The following is an 18562-nucleotide window of genomic DNA, read 5'->3' as shown; positions in this document are numbered from 1 at the left end:
TTATTTAAGAAATCGTGCAGTGAATAACCAGATGCACGACATGCTAGATATAAAAAATAGTAATGTCCGCAAAATTGAGATAAATCACCTTGAATTCGTTTATTATTCCGTGTATAATACAGACAGTTTCGTTTTAAAAACCTTATATGATGTTGTATATAGGGAGGTATACCATAGCTATCGAAATACTCTCCCACACACATATTAGATATATAAATAGCAACCCAATGTTCATCAGGCTTATCACTAGAATCAGTATTTCGATATTATGGCGGCTGGAAATGTATGAATAAACAAAGGTAACTAATCTGCAGCATATACACCAATGAAATGATCTTTAGGTAAATTTTGTTGTAATGCTTCATAAAGTTCAATTGTAGTTAACATTTTTTTAAAATTAATATATATTTTTCTCTGGAAATCAATTTCTAATTCTGAAGAGAATTCACCATAAATAATTGCTGTTACAGGAGATGGCAGTGCTTCTTTAAAATGAACCTGTAAACGTACACTTCCTTGCCGTTGTGGACTAGTATGAAATGCAGCACTTGCGCTTGAATCAGGAGTTAAATCAAACACCAGTAGAGTATAATCATTAGGATATTCAGCAAGTGAAATATCAATACCTTGATTAGAATAATAAATACCTGAACCTGTAAATAACGTAGAATATGTTTGTATATATAGCTTATTATCAAAACCAAGTTGTAATGGTTTGGATGGGACAGGCGTTCCATCAACATACAGTGTAAAAAACGACATACTAAAATGTTGAAAATTGAACGGATTTGTTTGATAAGTACCATTGAAAGCAGCATTAGTAACAAAACCAATAATAATACGTTTAGGCACTATGCCTGAAAACAGATCTGGAAGTGTACTATCCATAATTCCTTGTGGCAGAGTTTCTGTCTTCACCTGAACTTTTGTTAGAGGATATTTTATTCTAAATTTAGGATTTTGTAATACTTTATTTTGTGCTATTTTAACGGCTGGTGATACATCAACCTTTTTCACAAGCAATGTTGCATCTGTAATTACAACTTTTCCATCAGCATCTGCGTCACCCATTAGACAAAATGTAGGTTTAGCTGGAATTAATTTAATACGCAGTTGTACACCATTCAGTAAAAATTTCTCCTGATTAAAAATATCAGCATGAATATAACCCAATAATTCAAATGACTGACTTAAAGTAGTGAGAAGAAAACGTTGTTTAAATCCTAAATTGCCATCGGCCACACTGCCCATATACCCTGTAGTATCTTTAAACCACATTGATGTCTGAAGATGCATTGATTTAGCATTAGCATTATAATTTAGTAGTTTCTCAATATACGATCGATATGGATATGTATGTGAAGAGTAGGAAATAAGTTGATTATTCAAATATAATTGCACTTCACTGAACATTGCATTGAGAAAATCATTTACAGGACCAATTTTCGTATCGGCAGAAGTTAAATTAGAACCATCTAATTTTACCTTTAATATATAACATTGTGTGCGGTAAGCCCATATAGTCATCCCCATGACCGGGGACAACAAATTCTATTGGTGCATTATCAGATATTGAAGCCACAGGCTTATATGGAACTATTTTATTACCTATAATACTGGTTTGAGTGGGTAAACCAGCAAATAAATCTAATTATGATTTCATACACTCACACTGCATTTTTGTCTTTTTCTTACTATTAATATTCACACATGGTAAAATTTACAATACTGTATTACGTCTACGAAAATGTAATTTTACACATACACTGCCATATTGGAAAGGAAGTGGATTACCTGTACTATCTCTTAAATTAATAATAATTTGATCAAATTGTTTACGTTGCACGGTGACATAATGAGGATTGTCAAAAATATGTACATTATTAATACCATAATCTGTAATATTTGTATTTATAATACGTAACAATGGAGCTATGGTGTCACCTACCATTTGTGGTTCTACAATATAACTGTAAATATACATAAGCGTAGGTAGCGATTTCTGTAAATCAGGTGGATAACGAGCATGATGAACAACTGCAATATCTTCCTGTTGAATATGATCAAAACCTAGTATTCTGGCTAGTTCAGGAGATAGGCTTAATTCTATATGCTTCTCTTGATCTTTTAGTACTCTATTAACCTCAACTCGTTCTACAGATGCTTTGACTTTTAATTGTAAATTTAATATATCACTTTTATGATTAATTCGAGATAGAATATCATCAACATGATAATAGTGGCCTGGTAAGATTTGAGTTATGTTCCAGTTTTTTGTATTCATGATACGGTAATAAATATTATTTGTATATTTGGAAACATTCTGAAATGAACTTGTATAATGTACTTCAACAACAGCTGTTTCCCACACTCCCTTCTCCAGTACAATAGGATGATATAATTTAGTAGTATAACAAGCAAGAGTATTTTGAGAAAAATATTCCATAGAACTATTGCTAGGAAGTGTGAATAGAAACTATCACTTTGTTCCATAATCAATCAAAAATATCTTTGGATCTTTTTATCCGCTTCACACCACTAAAATGAACTTTCTTTCTTTTTCTTCCAGATCCTACCAACACCTGATTTAATTTATTTTGAGCTTTGTTTTTTAAATTTGTTTTAGCTTCTTGCCATCGATCTTGTAAAGACTCTTCAATAGGTCTATTATTATCTAGTACATCTCCTGCTACAAATATTCCTGTACGTATCAACTCTTTACAAACAGTTTTTGCACCTTGTTTTAATAAAGGAAATACAGTACGGAATAAACCTCCTAGAAAACTACCAATGCCATAACCTTCTTGATATGCTGTATTTTATACACGTTATAACCACCTCCTGCTTGATTAGTGTAGTACGAGGGCTATCCAGAAAGTAGATTACGTTTTCGTCTGTGTCCGCTAGGGGCGGGGCTAGCGCGGCCATCTTGGGGTCAGAGCGTTGCGCAGCTCAGTCGGCATCTAGCCGTGCTAGTGAGAGGTTCGTGCTGTGCTCCGTTAAGATACTGTGACGGTTTGAAATGTCTGCGTTAATTGAAAATCCCGCGAGCTGCGAGGTGCGTGCAGTAATAAGGTTTCTGACAGCAAAAAACTGTAAACCGATAGAAATCTATCGGCAGCTGTGTGAAGTGTATGGGGACAACATTATCACTGAAGGTGGAGTGCGACAGTGGGTCATAAGATTTAAAAATGGCCGAACCAATGTTCACGACGAAGATCGAAGTGGGAGACCCAGCAAAGTGACTGCCGAACTTGTCGAAAAAGTCGATGTTAAAGTCCGTGAAAATCGAAAGTTCACAATAACGGAACTTTCTTTGAGTTTTCCACAAATTTCGCGAAGTTTGTTGCACGAAATCATCAGCGAAAAGCTTGGTTACCACAAGTTTTGTGCAAGATGGATTCCAAAAATCTTGACAGAGGACCACAAAAATCAGCGAATGGCTGCAGCGTTGCACTTTTTGGACGCCTACAATAAGGATGGTGACTCTTTACTCGATCGCATCGTTACTGGTGACGAAACATGGGTGAAACACGTGAACTGTGAAACGAAATTGCAATCAATGCAGTGGGGGCACACAGGTTCTCCCCAAAAACCCAAGAAATGCATGCAAACAATGTCGGCAAGGAAGATGATGGCGACTGTTTTTTGGGACAGAAAAGGTGTGATTTTGGTGGACTTCCTGGAAAGAGGCACTACAATAAACGCTCAAAGGTATTGCCAAACTCTGCAAAACCTCAGAAGAGCAATTCAAAACAAGCGCAGAGGAATGTTGAGCTCTAAGATCTTGTTGATTCACGACAACGCCCGGCCCCACACGGCAAATGTCACGCGTGAAGTTCTTGAATCTTTTCAGTGGGAGTTGTTTCCTCATCCGCCGTACAGTCCCGACCTGGCACCGAGCGACTTCCACCTATTCCCAGCAATGAAGAAGTGGCTGGCTATGCAGCGTTTTGATGACGACGAACAGCTGCAAGAAGAGGTAACGAAGTGGTTGAAGTCGCAGGCGGCCGAATTTTTCGACGAAGGAATTTCCAAGCTCGTACATCGCTACGATAAATGCCTTAATTTGAATGGTGACTATGTCGAAAAGTAGTATTTGTGTGTGGCTTTCATCTGTATATAATAAAATTTGTTTCCTATACTTTGTTGATTTTTTATTCCAAAACGTAATCTACTTTCTGGATAGCCCTCGTATTTAAAGTATGGATCATTCATCTTTCTTTCTATATACTCAAAAATATCAATAGATTACAATATAATATTAGTATTATTGCTTATAAGTACACCATTTACGTTTACGGGGTGGAGGACCATCCTCTTCATTCTCATCATCCTCTTCGTCCTCTGTTAGTTTTCTAATATAATCTATTCGTTGAGGATTACCAATGTACTCTAAGGGTATATTGGCTTTTGCTAATAATGTAGCAAAAGATTTCCAACCAGCAACTGAAATATTTTTCTTACGACATCTAACAAAATCGGATATCAGATCCACTATATTTGCACCTGGAATTAATTTATTTTTAATATTCACATTGACATTATCGTTCCATTGAATATTAGGATTTTGTTTCAATTTACGTAATAAAGGTCTTGCTTTACGTTTACAAATTTCAGGGAGAGTAGATATTATTTCATCCTCCTCCTCCTCCTTCTCTTCTTCTTCCTCCTTCACTTTATCAATAGTAGTAGTAGTAGTAGTAGTTGCTATTGTAACAGCTGCCGGTTTTTGAATTATATTTAATTATTTTTGTAAGACTTCTCTATATCTTATCCATTTTTCTTCTGCATTTAAACTTTTATTATTTAAAATTTCTTTCATTTCATCATCAAGATTAGATATCGTTTGATAATGATGTATTTTTTCGGAGATTAAAATAAGTTTTTGTGCGTTTTGCATAATTATTTAATTAAACTAGATAGTATACCTCCTAAAATAGGTGCAAGCAATACAGTAAGAAAACCACCTTTTTGTATAATTATTCTTTTTTTCTTTCGTTTTAATGACGGGCCTTCTTTCACCAAATATCTCAGTTCCTTTATATATTTTTTTTAAATTTATTTATCTCTGTTTTATTTAATGGAACATTTCCCTGTAATACGTTATAGGAACATTCGCAAATAGAGCGAATTAAATCAGGAACTGCATTTTGTAAAATTGCCTTACGTGCTTTCGGTTTTGACTTTGCTAAAAGTTTTAACAAATGTGCATTTTCCTTACTAATCATTTTTTACGGCTTTTAAAGCACAAATAGTTGTTAGAATATAAACCATATTGCAATTACTTTTTACAGGCACATAAACATAATTAAAAGAATGTGTTGCAAAGATATTTGTTCGAACTCGCTGCTCATCAGGAGAATTTTGTTTTAAATCAAAAAGTAAATAACCATGTGCAATTCGAGTTGCATCTTGATATGCTTCTTGAATAAATTTTGTATTACCTGGATACAATTGTCGTGCCAGATAATTAATTTGGGCTTGGTCTCTAGGATTTTTAAAACAAACAATATAATGACAATTTAACGAAATATCCCGTATTCCTTTTTGTTGATGAAAAGTATTCTGTGTTATAAATATTAATATTACACTTATATTTCTATGATGGCTACCCTTAGTAAAAATATCTAAAATCCGATGGTCACACTCTCGCAATAAATCATCAATAATTACAAGATGTGGACCATCGTTTGCTTGAAATTCATTATTTTGAGGTAAACCTTCTTTAAACGTGCAGCTTGAAAGAGTATCATACAACGGTTGCCATTCACCGTAACACCATACAATATTTTTAAATAACTTACTATAATGGTCAAGAAACGTTTTAACACAATATGATTTTCCACAGCCTGCAGGACCTGCTATCATACATGTAAAAGGAATTTTCCACAACATATTTTTCTTCTCTCTCTCTATTACAGATATATCACATTTATTTTAAATAACGTTTTTAAATATTTTGCTTTATTTTCTCCTTTACATAAAAAACAACGTTTGTTGAAGAACAAATTTGATTTAATATACTTTTTACTTGATGATAGACCTCGTGATGATGATGATGATAATTTAACTAAGCAACGAAAATTTACAGTGTTGCTAGAATTTAAAATAGAAAATTCACCTTTTGAAATTATAAAATCTATAAGAAATACTTGTGACGACATGCTTCATCTATAAATTCTTAACTTTTCTTTTTTTTACAATATAGTATGCTTTAAATCAATCCAAGAATTTTCACTTTTTGGCAGACCTAACCATTTCACATAGGCCTTATTTTTCTTTCGCAAAACTTTTTTAATTAAATATCTTTTTGGAAATTTCGTTAATTGTAATTCGTGTCCGTAAAATCTTCCTTCAATAGGTTTATTATTTGAGTCTACTAAGTGATATGTTGGAGGATTAGTGAAGAAAACTTTAGCAATTCGAAAAATTTCTGTACTTCAATTGCGTGTAAAACCTCTATCAAAACCAGGACGCTTAAGTTTACTAATTCTTACATATTCACCTATCTTAAATTTACTTTTTCTTTTTATCACAGAAAACTTTTTGCAATAGATGTTAGTCAATAGATGTTTTTCATTTTCTTTTTTAATAGCGTCGATAGGTTTCATTTTAGTAGTGGAATGAATAGTATTATTATATTTATTTAGTAATTCCGGCAGAATGCCAATCCATTTATAATTTCCCTGCAGTGTAAATTGTCTCCACATTAAATTACGTAATGTTCTATTAAATCTTTCAATAATACTTGCTTTCACATCACTGTACGTGGAAAAATATTTAATGTTATTTTGGTTCATCCCCTTCTGAAACTCTGAATTATAAAATTCTCGACCCCTGTCAGTTTGTAAAAATTTGGGGCTTTTGTTTGCTTTTCTCAGTACTGTTATAAATGCTTATTTAATTTCCTTCCCAGTTTTATTTTTCACAGGATTAGCACTAGCATATTTAGAGAATGTGTCTATCACAGTTAATAAATATTTGAAATTTCGATTAATGTTTGCTAGACCTTTCAATTTTCCACTATTCATTTCAACTAAATCAGCTTGCCATAAATCACGAATTCCTTTCGTTATAACGGGTATTCGAGGATAGTTTCGTCTTGCACCTTTATGTAATTCTGCAATTATTTGTTCTCGAACTGATTGTGACATATTTTTGTTTATCAATACTATTACACTAATATATATACAAAAACCTAAATATCATATTTACAATATACAAATATCACATGTTAAATCTTAATTATGATACCCCCAAGGAACAGTATGTATATTACAATTTAAAATTTTTCTTTTGTTATCATACGGATCTAACGCCAATTTTGTACCTGATTTGTTGTTAAATTGTGATATTTGCTTTTAATTTCGAATTGTGTGTTATGAATCGTTTCGTTTTGAAATAGACATGATTTATAATCGTCAAACGTAATTTGTTCTTTAACTACATTTTTCTTGATCCCTTTACATTTTTTAAATTCTCTATTTTCATCAGTTTTTATTGCATAATTTTTTGCTCGTAAACCAAGATATTCAATGATGGGAACTCCACTTAATTCATCTTTCATTTTACCGAAAACGTGTTTAATTTTTTGTGTTATATAAAGCATGATTTTCTACATAATTAGAAGTATCAAAATACTCGTTCATGTCTTTTATATCTTTATAAATATCGTCGGTTTTAATGTAGTAAATGAAAGAGTCAGTATCCATGTAAGTAATACTAATCTTATCTCCATATCGAGGTTTCATTATATTGTAATGGAATTCATAAATTGCTAATTTTGATAATTCTAAAACTGTACCTCCTACATAGATCGGTTTATTTAGAGTTACAGATTTTTTTTAGCATATGGGATAATGCAAGATTGTGTCCTAATTTTACCCAGTTTTGAAACTGATCTTGCGCTACTAATTTTTTACACTTTTTTCATTATTAATTAATTTTATATCAATTCGTTTCCGTACATTCTCCATTGTCTTTCCGTATACAGAATTATTTAATAACTTATAGAAATCTTTCTCAAATTCAATTGTAGCATTTGCACGACGCTGAGTATTTTCTTGTATTAAGATGCAAGCCATTTAGATTGACAAAACCATAATATTTTATGTACTTTTACCAATATTAAATCTTGTTTTAGATAAAATTGTAATACTCTATAATGCACGATATAATTCGATTTCGACTTAAGTGTTAATACTAATTTTGAGTATTTACCATTCGGTGGAATTTCATTAGTGGGAGCACACGGAAAATCAGAATGGTATTCGTGTAAATTTGGATACTCTAAATCCACTTCTAGAAAAAAAACCTTTCACTATCAGTGGGCCAATTGATAATTTTATTCTTGTCTTGCCAATTGTCAATTTTATCCTCCCAACGAAAACACCATATGGTAAATAATCAATCATTGATAGTCCGTACAAATTATTCATGTCAATATAGAGTAAATAAGATTTTTCTTTTTCCGCATCAAAATCATGTACGTAGGGATTATTAGCTTTGGCATACCTTAATACAGCTTGTTTGATGCCTCCACGAATCGATTTTTCTACAAACATATACATATTGATATCTGATAAAAGTTCAAGTTCAACTTTTGTTTTATATAACATGGCTTGCCATGCCAAACCAGATGCAGTAAAACAATTAGTTGGGTCAATACTAAAAGCATTTAAGCACGTCTTTCGAAAATTTTCCAATACATCTGCTGTGGGAAGTACATCACATTTTAAATATAGATCATGGTATTCCCCTAAATTTTGACACTTAAACCCACGCCAAATCAGTCTTGCATATTGATAGTCGGTCTCGGAAATTTGTGTTCCATTCAATTTGCTATTGAATGCCTCTCTTCCAGGAAATTCAGTTTCTTTAAATGTATCTAAATTTGTATGTATTCATAAAAATAAATTCCCTTACGGAGAATTAAAGGAAACTTATCATCGGAAAAATATTGCTTTGTATATACGAATTGTTCAGGTTTTAATTTTGACACCAAATTTTCGAGACTGTACGGAAGAAATTTATATAAGTCTACAAAACGTAACTCAATAGGTCTACCATTAAAATTAAAATGTTTGGAGAATGTGATGTATTTCTCAGTGCTTTCAGCAATTACAGATATATTGCCAGGTGTGCAACCTAGTTCTTTCACGAATAAATGTGCATCATAGGCAGATAAATTATGGAAGAATACAGGGATAAAATTACTCTGACGTTTAATTTGCAAATTACAATTATTGCACACCGTGGCAATAAATGTTCCAGTTAAATGGTTATGATGTTTAACTTTTCTATTGTTACTCATATATTTACTATCGCAAACAGAGCATTCAGTGGATAGATTATACTCCTGTAACTGAGAACTATTTAATATTATTATTGGTTTTTGCTGATTTAATATATTTATTATTTTTCTTAATTCATTCTCCATAGCAGACATAAACTTAATCGATACATTTTCTTCACGATAAATAACTAAATCTGATTTCATATATTTGTTACTCCAACACACAATATAACTAAAACTGCATGGTATATGTTCCTGATTTTGTTTTGTATTAGATCCAATTTGTTTATTTATAGGTATTAATAAACTTTCAAAATCTGCAACTATTATGACATAATTTTCTAATAATTTTAGTTTTTAAAATTTTAAAACATTTCCTTGTTTCGGCATGTTAATTTTGGTTGGAGTGTGTTCTTTACATAATTTCTCGTGTTCATCTAGTTTTGATTTGTTATAAAAAAATACTAAACATCGTCTACAAATAAATGTTTGATGACTACCTAATTGATGTCTAACTAAACCATTTAAATTTGTAATTAAACAATAATGAGAGTTTAAATACAGTAAATCAATATGTTTACCTACAGCTGCGTTTTCGCTTATACGTAACAGAAAAATTGTTTCATTATCATAATTAATGCCATATATATTAATAGAAATTTGTTCCTTAGTAAATACGGAATTATACATATTTCCAAATTTGCTTATGTGTGCTACTTCAACAGGGAATTTTATATTCGTTGTTTCAAATAACGGTAATAAAGTGTTAATATATTCTATGTAATTATTTACACGATGTGGATTATCTTTTATAGGATGCAATGCAGTTAGAATGCTATACATAAAACATCTACTATCGTTATTTTCAACATTTAAAACACATTTTGTGCATAAAATCCATTGAGGCAATTTTATATGTTTTTTCTTTATGACTTTTCAATAAGGCATTGAGATTTTTTATAAGACAATAATAACTATTGCAATTTTCATCACAATATAATAAATCAATATGTTTACCTACAGCTTTGTTTTCGCTTACACGTAACGGAAAAATTGTTTCATTATCATAATCAATGCCATATATATTAATAGAAATGTGTTCCTTAGTAAATACGGAATTATACATATGTTCAAATTTGCTTATATGTGCTACTTCAACGGGGAATTTTATATTCGTTTTTTCAAATAACGGTAATAAAGTATTAATATATTGTATGTAATTATTTACACGATGTGGATGTTCTTTTACTGGATGTAATGCAGCTAGAATGCAATACATAAAACATCTATTATCGTTATTTTGAATATTTAAAACACATTTTTAGATAAAATCCATTGAGGCAATTTTATATAAGATGATGCTGACAGTGGATCATATTTACTGACTTTAATTTCTAAGAGATGGTTAGGTTGAGAGCATAGAGACCACCCTAATTTCTTAATTGCTCTGTTTTCTTGTTCAACTAAAATTTAATAGTTTTTTAATTATAGCATTCACATCTGTACTCGGTAAAACAATTTCGTTACCACTATTTACAAAGAATCTACATGTTTCTAAATCTACTGGCTTTACAAAAGTTGTAGCCAAAGAAAAATTTACTTTAAAAGATGTATTATGTTGTTCCTGTTTTACTATATATAAACAGTATTTTCTTTTATTATTTAAAAAGCATCCACTATCCTCATTTAAAACACTATCACATTTTAAAATGATTTTTTAAAAATTATTATTAAATAGAGTATCAGTTGGTAAATTGTTAGTATTTGGTTTAACTTTTTTCGTTGCCATTTTTTTAAATAACGCAACGTTACTATAATAGTTCAGAAGTGAGTTTTTATAATATGATATTATTGTTATTTTTAAATAACGCAACGTTACTATAATAGTTCAGAAGTGAGTTTTTATAATATGATATTATTGTTATAAAATATCTTACCTATAGACAACTAAAAAACAAAACCACACTGATATACACACACAAAAAATTCAGAACTTCAATGATAAGATGTTTACACTTTAAACACCAACACGGAACTTTTTAAAAAAGAACTTCTCGATTAGTCTTTTATATCTTTGTAATTGCATTGCGCAATATTGCGCAATAGGGATGATGTCACCGAGTCACGGTCAGGTTTAAATGACAAGACAGATCGCGAGCGATCAACATATACCTTTGTGATTGCATTGCGTAATATTACGCAATAGAGATGATATCATCGAGTTAAGATCGGGGTTTCCTTTTTTTACTCCTATCGTTGAATGACAAGTTATACCGCGAGCGATCAACACATACTATTAAATCAGTATTGTCTGTTAAAAAAACTAGCACAATGTTTTTAAAATCCGGATGAATGACGTAATGAGAATTATCCACATATGGCGGAAGTTATTATGTAACTGATAATAAAACACGGAAGTTAGCATTCCTTTGCAATTATTAAATAATCTCTGCTATGTTCAAATAGAGGTTAGAACAAGTTCACTCCTTAAAAGAATCTATGATATAGGGGGTTGGAACGAGTACACCCCTGCTATGTTAGTAATCTTTCCTATTTCTTTTATGTTTAAATAGGGTGGAAAAAATGAATACACACCCTGTGCTATGTTACATAGGTATTCATTGTCCGCTATGTTTAAAATATGCTCATAAAAGAGAACGAGTTCACCCTTAAAATGGACTATGCTCAAATAGGGGTGGAAAAATAGGCCAACTGCTATGTTACATTGGAACGAGTACAGCCCTGCTATGTTGATAGTCTTTGCTATTTCTGTTATGTTAAAATAGGGGTGGAACGAATACAGTTGTGTGTTGACACCCCCTTTGCTATGTTACATAGGTATTCATTATCTGGGGTTGAAACGAATACACCCCTGCTATGTTTCGTATTCTTGGTTGGAAAATAAGTCATACTCTTTTAATAGTTCTGGTTAAAATAGGGGTTGAATACACCCCTGTTATGTTTCGTACTCTTATGTATTATGTAAAAAGACCGTGGTTGACGGTTCACGATGCTCGATTTCCCAGGGGCTCCTGAGTTGGCCAAGTATGGCCTCATATGTTCCAGATCGATCCATTTTGTACTACTCTAATGCTAATTACTTACCCTCAAAAATGTTAACGTAATTGTTTAGTTTCCAAATATTGAACAAATCCTCGACATAAGCATCCATACTTTGAAAAATAACAACACTTTCTTGCTTCTTATTTCTTCAAGCGCGATACTGACTTTCACACGAAAAATGGAGACTCCCGGGTTTTACCATAGAGTATGGAATTGTGGGTAATGGAAATTTTGAACCTCTTTCTTTGCAACGCTTATAACAAGAATAATGCGTTACTGTCTGTATTGTAATGTTAAAGTAACATGACAGTACAGACGTTAATACCAAACAACTGTATGATTACACAGAGTTAGAGGACTTTTTACATTATTTACTGTAAATTACTCATTACTAAATGTATTTTTATCAATTTTCTGGGATATATAACATTATAATGACTTTCTATCATTCCTTTACGTACTTTTTTGTCCTGCTTTCCGAGTGAAAGATCAGTTGTACGTAGAAATTGTATGTAATCGTTTTTCCGTTACACTAATAGTAATGATAAAACAATTTGTCTCCTTACACAATGTCTGTATAGAACGGATTTGTTTGCTCTTTGCAGTGTAGAATTGGTAGGTCTCATTATCATGACAAAATTTCATTCCTGACGTGAAGTTTGCACTTTACTACGAACATTTGCACATTATTGAGTGTCTTTTAACATTATAATGTAAAAAATGCATTACAAGGAAAATTTGTCCTTCTTCCTGCGATATTTTCCTTACTCATGTCAGAAAACATGTACTGGATAGGATAGCCTGTAATATTTTCATTCTTGAAAGACATTTATCTTTCTTGAATGACGTCACATTTTCTTTCCAGTCTGGAATGTACTCTTAACATTACAGAACTGAAAACCTTCCTGTCGTTACGTAGATTTATTGCGTACTCCAGATTTTTCATAAAAGACAAAATGCAGCATGTTGTATTTCCACTTCGCCACATGATAAATTAACGTTATAATGGTTTCAAGTCCAAATTTACGTAATTTAAGTACGGAATCACGAAAAAAATCAACTTTACATGTCTTTACTGTTAAATTTTCTATGAAAATTTTCCTCAGTGTAGGCGCGGAAATAGAGACTTGTTCTTGAAAACAATGAAGACTTCTTTGTAGGAAACGTATTTTTTAACATGGGTCGAAGTCGGACTGAGGTTTTCCTTTTTCACTTTTATCGAAAGGGTTTCAAATATACTTCAGGCATTTCTCATAAGTCTATTCTTTCCGTGTGGAAAATGGGCTTTCAGCTAATAACAATAACAATAATATTCATATTCTCATAATTTATGTTTATTCCCAGCAAGGCTTCTCTATACCGTTGTAGTGAATGCAATATTAAACGTTACTAACTTTGTTCTTAACGAAATCATAGTTCTTGCTAAACAGATACTTCGTACTTGTAAGGTATTTAATTTAACACCCGTTTGTTACAACATTCGTAATGAACTTGAATTGATTGATTAATTTGAGTTTAGCGTCCCATTTAACATTGAGGTTATATGAAGCGTGGACCTACAGCTTAACGTGGGATCCGAACCACATGACCTATCGGGATCGTAATGAACTTACTTCTAATTTCGAATGTAGATTAGTTCTGTTAGAAGTTTGTGCCCCCTTCCGTGCTCTTCAAGCCCCCAGGTTGGGAACCACTACTCTAATGGAACCGATCGTTTTATTACTGAATTTGCATAGTGTGAAGGTCTAATTTAGATTCATACTGAGAAATGGAATTCACTTGTTTCTATTTCGTTATTTTCAAACAAATTACAATTCTATTTCATTTCAGAGACATAACATTTAATTCTGTCTACTTATGGCGAATTATGACTATCAAATTATTCGTTGACATGAGTAATACGCATCAGCATGCTGTGCAATATAAGGCACGTACTTTTGTTCCACCTCAGCTCCGATTTGAGTTATCAAAAGCGACTAATTTTTGTTTCATGTGTTAGATGAGATGTTGATATCTATAAACAATATATTTCGCTGCCATATGTTGTTTTCTTTGTGATTATATTAGGTAAGCAAGTGTTCATATGCGATTTTTGAGAAGTAGTTTTTTTTAAGCACAAAAAAATCATGGAGTAAGTGTTTAAATACGAATTACGTTAAGTATTGAGCGTTTACACGCTTTATGGTAGGTTTCGATTTTGCTAATACAGTCCCTCGATGTCCTGTACATCATTTATACATCTTGGTGATTCTTGCTGAATGTGCTTCAATGAAATTTATTGCATCGACGGTCTTAAGCCCTTCACGTTAAAGGGATGACGTCCCTGGCTCTGAGGAAGCGACAGCTTGGCTGGCACACTCCCATATACCTTGATATAACACCGCCCCAGAAAAAAAAAAACTTTTTGTCATCTCTAAGTGAGAGTGAGCTCGTGTAGGCGCTAGCCCTGTAAGGGGATGGCGACCCACACTCCTAGTCCAAGCCAGTGGTGGCGCTACTGGGGGGCGGGGAGGGGCAATCGCCACCCCAATATTTTTTCTCGACCCTCCTTCGCCCTCTCCCATTTTTTTACGTACAACTGGTGAATTCATGATCAAAAAACTGCTGCTGTAGAATCTGCCACTGAAATCTATGACCTCGCCACCCCAAAATTTTTCTTGCCTCCCCTCTTGCCCCCTGGTATTACGAGCCTAGCGCCGCAACTGGTCCAAGCCAGTGCCATGTGTAATGACCGCTCTGGTTGGTTCGCGTGGAGGGTTTTGGTGTTTGAACATTGTTAGCACACTTGGTCTAGTGGCTATTATGTTCATCTTCAGTGCGCTTTGTCCCAGCTTCGATTCTCGGTTATGGTACAATTAAAGGAAATAAGTGATTCGGATTCCACTATAATGAGTAGGTCCGAGTTTTCTTTAGCAGCCATCCGTGCAATGGCCAAATTACACCAAACAAAACAACTTTTTCTTGGTGATACAAAGTATATGTCTATACCTATCTATTTATATAAAATACTGAAAATAATCAAAATCATATTTGACATCACTGTACTAAGGGGTGCCCTTGAGCTGGGTCAGCCACCTCTGGTTATGCTACTGCCTTGCTAGTAATCGAAACCGGGTCTTCCGCTTTAATACGCCTTACATTAATCAGATTGCCACGAGGAAACTCAGAATTAATTTTAGACGGGAGCAAACTAAAGTAAACCAGGTGCATGCAGAAGACCTCCTTTGTCTTAAAGTTTTGAAACTACAGTAAGTGAAAAGGCAGACACTTCTTTGTCTTTTTCGTATACTTTGATCAAAAGGATGATCCATTTCTTGTGAATTCCTTTAGTAAATCTCTATAGGAAGGTAAAAGGGATGAAGTACGTTTTGTTTTTCTATTCTATTGTTCTGTATAAATCCATGGTTCACAAATTCGTTGAAGCGTATCTTGTCTGGGAAATCGGAATGTGAGCATAGCGAAACACTTCTTTCTTAATCTGCCGCAAATAGGTGTTTATGACGAGAACATATGTTCTAACTCCAGACATGTGCGGCTGCCAATCACAATAATGCAAAACCCTGTCGGTCTGCATAGTTTAGTAAGGAAAGGAAATCGCCCAGTGGTTATAACTAGGAATGGGTTCCTAGTGAAACCGGTTTTCGGGTCCGAACATATCCGGTTCTAGAATATTCGGTTCCGAAACCGGTTCTTCGGATCCAGGTTTGGAACCGGTTCCCAAGATCCGGTTCTGGAACCGGTTCTGAAAACCACATATCCAAGAACCGGTCCCTCGCGGAACCGGTTTCGCTGGAACAGAAACTTTGTGACCATCCCTACGCTATGCCCGAGCTGCTGGCAGCCTGTAAACAGTGTGGTAGATGAAATGGTGGAAGGGACAGGCAGGCGCCCAGGCGGCGGCCGCTTGTCTCATTTGGCTATACACTCACTGGTGGACCATTTTTTTTTTCTGGGGGCACAAACGGGTCTGGGTGGGGAGAGCACAAACGCATGGTCCTTTCTGCAGTGTTTTGAATGTGAACTTTGTGCCTCCTTTACGGGTCTTTGGGTACTTTCGGATCCAGATTTGGAACCGGATCCTAAGATCCGCTGGAACCGGCTTTCCAGACCCAGATCTGGAACCGGTTATGAAAACCGGATCTCCAAGAACCGGTTCCTCGTGGAACCGGTTCCGCCGGAACCTGAACTTTGTAGCCATCCCTAGGTATAACCTGAGGCTGAGAGTGGTCAGTTCCATTTGAAAGCAGTCCCTCTCTCTGGAAGCGCTTAGAACTTTCCACTTGAAAAATTTTATTTATTAGTCGCTCTCTCTCTTATGAATTTATTTGTATCTAATGAGTTACTTTCGTTAGGAAGAGCGGACGTTTCGGTGTAAAGATTGAAATTTTTACACCTACCATGGTTCTAAAATAAACTTCCTTACATCGAAGGCGAAGCTGCCTGGTTCTGATACCATGTTCAGCTGTAGGTTGACGTCTGATATAGCCTTGAAGCTGAAGTAGACGTTAAACTCTTATCTAACCAACTAGAAATATGTTACATAAAAGTTTATCTAGTTTTTCTCAATTTTAAAACTTATGGTGCATACGGTTATTGGGGCTTTCATATAATCCTTACCTCACGTGTTTAAATTATTTAAGAATGAAAGTCCATTAACAATGGAGTATAACCTACCCCTACGACTTGGAAAATGTGAGGCAATACTTCAGTGTAAAATTATATTTGATTTCCATCTATTTTAAAAATTTATTTATTTACTTTATTTTATTTTATTTATATTATTTTTTTGCCAATTATTTACATTCCTAGGTTTAAAACCACCAAAGAATGAGAGAATGACTGTAGCTTCAACTTTAAACTTCGAGTTTAGAAAAACATTCCAAGATAACTCGTAAAAATTAATACAATTCATATAATATGGTACATACTTTATGCTCGTTGAGTATTTCCTACAATCCTCAGTACTTGGGCTTCAAACTGGTCAATTGTATAGGAGTAAATGTACTACTTGATTTAAACAAGTTCTAGTAGTGTAACGTGTACAACGTGTGGAGGAGTATGGTATTCATCGCTTGATTGATTTCACAATTAATGTTTAAACTGAAACTACTAGTGGATATCTCTCTCTTCTTTTTCAGTTTAACGTTTCATGGTTATCCCAAAGCGGCTTATAGAGACGTGGACCTATTGATTGTAGTGGAATCTGAACCACTTTCTTCGTTCAAGTGTATCTCCACTGGGAATCTCACCCAAGAACACACGCACTAGTGCTACCCACTAGACCAAACGGGGGTCTAAGTTACTATCAATTCCCGTTTAAGTAGATCTATAAGAGTGGAAAACTAAAGTATATACTTGAGATGCCTAATTGATTGCAAGAAACCCCTTTCTTGATGTCTATTACCATTTTCATATTTGATTGTATTAGGTAGTAATCCTGTGTAAGAAAGAACGTTGAAGTATTGAAAGTCTAGGTCGTGTTATATGAATAGTTTTCGTTATGTTGAGAAAGTGGTATCGGTATACCTTGATATTGAAAACAAGGAAACGTCGAAAACTATCCAAATACTGAAAACTATCGAAAAATTGACATCGAAAAATCCCGACATTTCAAACTATCGATCGATACATCGAAATATCGCGTCCTACCCACGACCCTATGCACCAAAGGTGCGCGTGCTAGCCAATAGGCTACCGGGAAGAACTGTGCCCAAACTCACGAAACGGCGCTCACGAGTTCGGAACTCACGCTCCTCGACCTCAACCGCAGTAAGCGTGAGGTTGAGTGAATCTGAGGTCAGACTAGTGAGGTGAGCGTGAGGTTAGAATGATGTTGTGAGCGTGAGGTTGAGTGAGCGTAAGGTCAGGCTGGTTATGTGAGCGTGAGGTCAGACTGGTGATGTTAGCGTGAGGTCGAAATGAATTTGTGAGCGTGAGGTCGAAATGAGTTCGTGAGCGTGAAGTCGAGTGAGTGTGAGGTCGAAATGAATTTGTGAGCGTGAGGTTGAGTAAGGTTAGGTCAAAATGGTCACCTCTGGTGAAAACATCGCGTTAATCAAATGCAACATCTGCAAGATTGGTAGCAAGTACAAACGACTATTAGTTAACTTACAATATACTAAAAAATTTACATGTCTTATATAAATAAAGTCAAAATTAATATTGGTTCTCTTAAAGATTCTAAATGGGTATTGCTTACAA

The 18562-nt window shown here is 34.0% G+C and overlaps 1 protein-coding gene across 2 annotated transcripts in view; it reads left to right on the top strand.

Annotated features, from left to right (window-relative positions):
- LOC145661049 (vesicular acetylcholine transporter-like) overlaps positions 1-18562 on the top strand; it is a 2637391-nt gene that overhangs the window by 113041 nt on the left and 2505788 nt on the right. The gene's annotated exons all lie outside the window — the stretch shown is intronic.

Source organism: Thermobia domestica, chromosome 1, assembly GCF_964235325.1.
Source record: "Thermobia domestica chromosome 1, izTheDome1.hap1.1, whole genome shotgun sequence".
Lineage (NCBI taxonomy): Eukaryota > Metazoa > Arthropoda > Insecta > Zygentoma > Lepismatidae > Thermobia > Thermobia domestica.
Note: the sequence above shows the minus strand (reverse complement) of the source record. Positions and strands in the feature narration are given on the sequence as shown.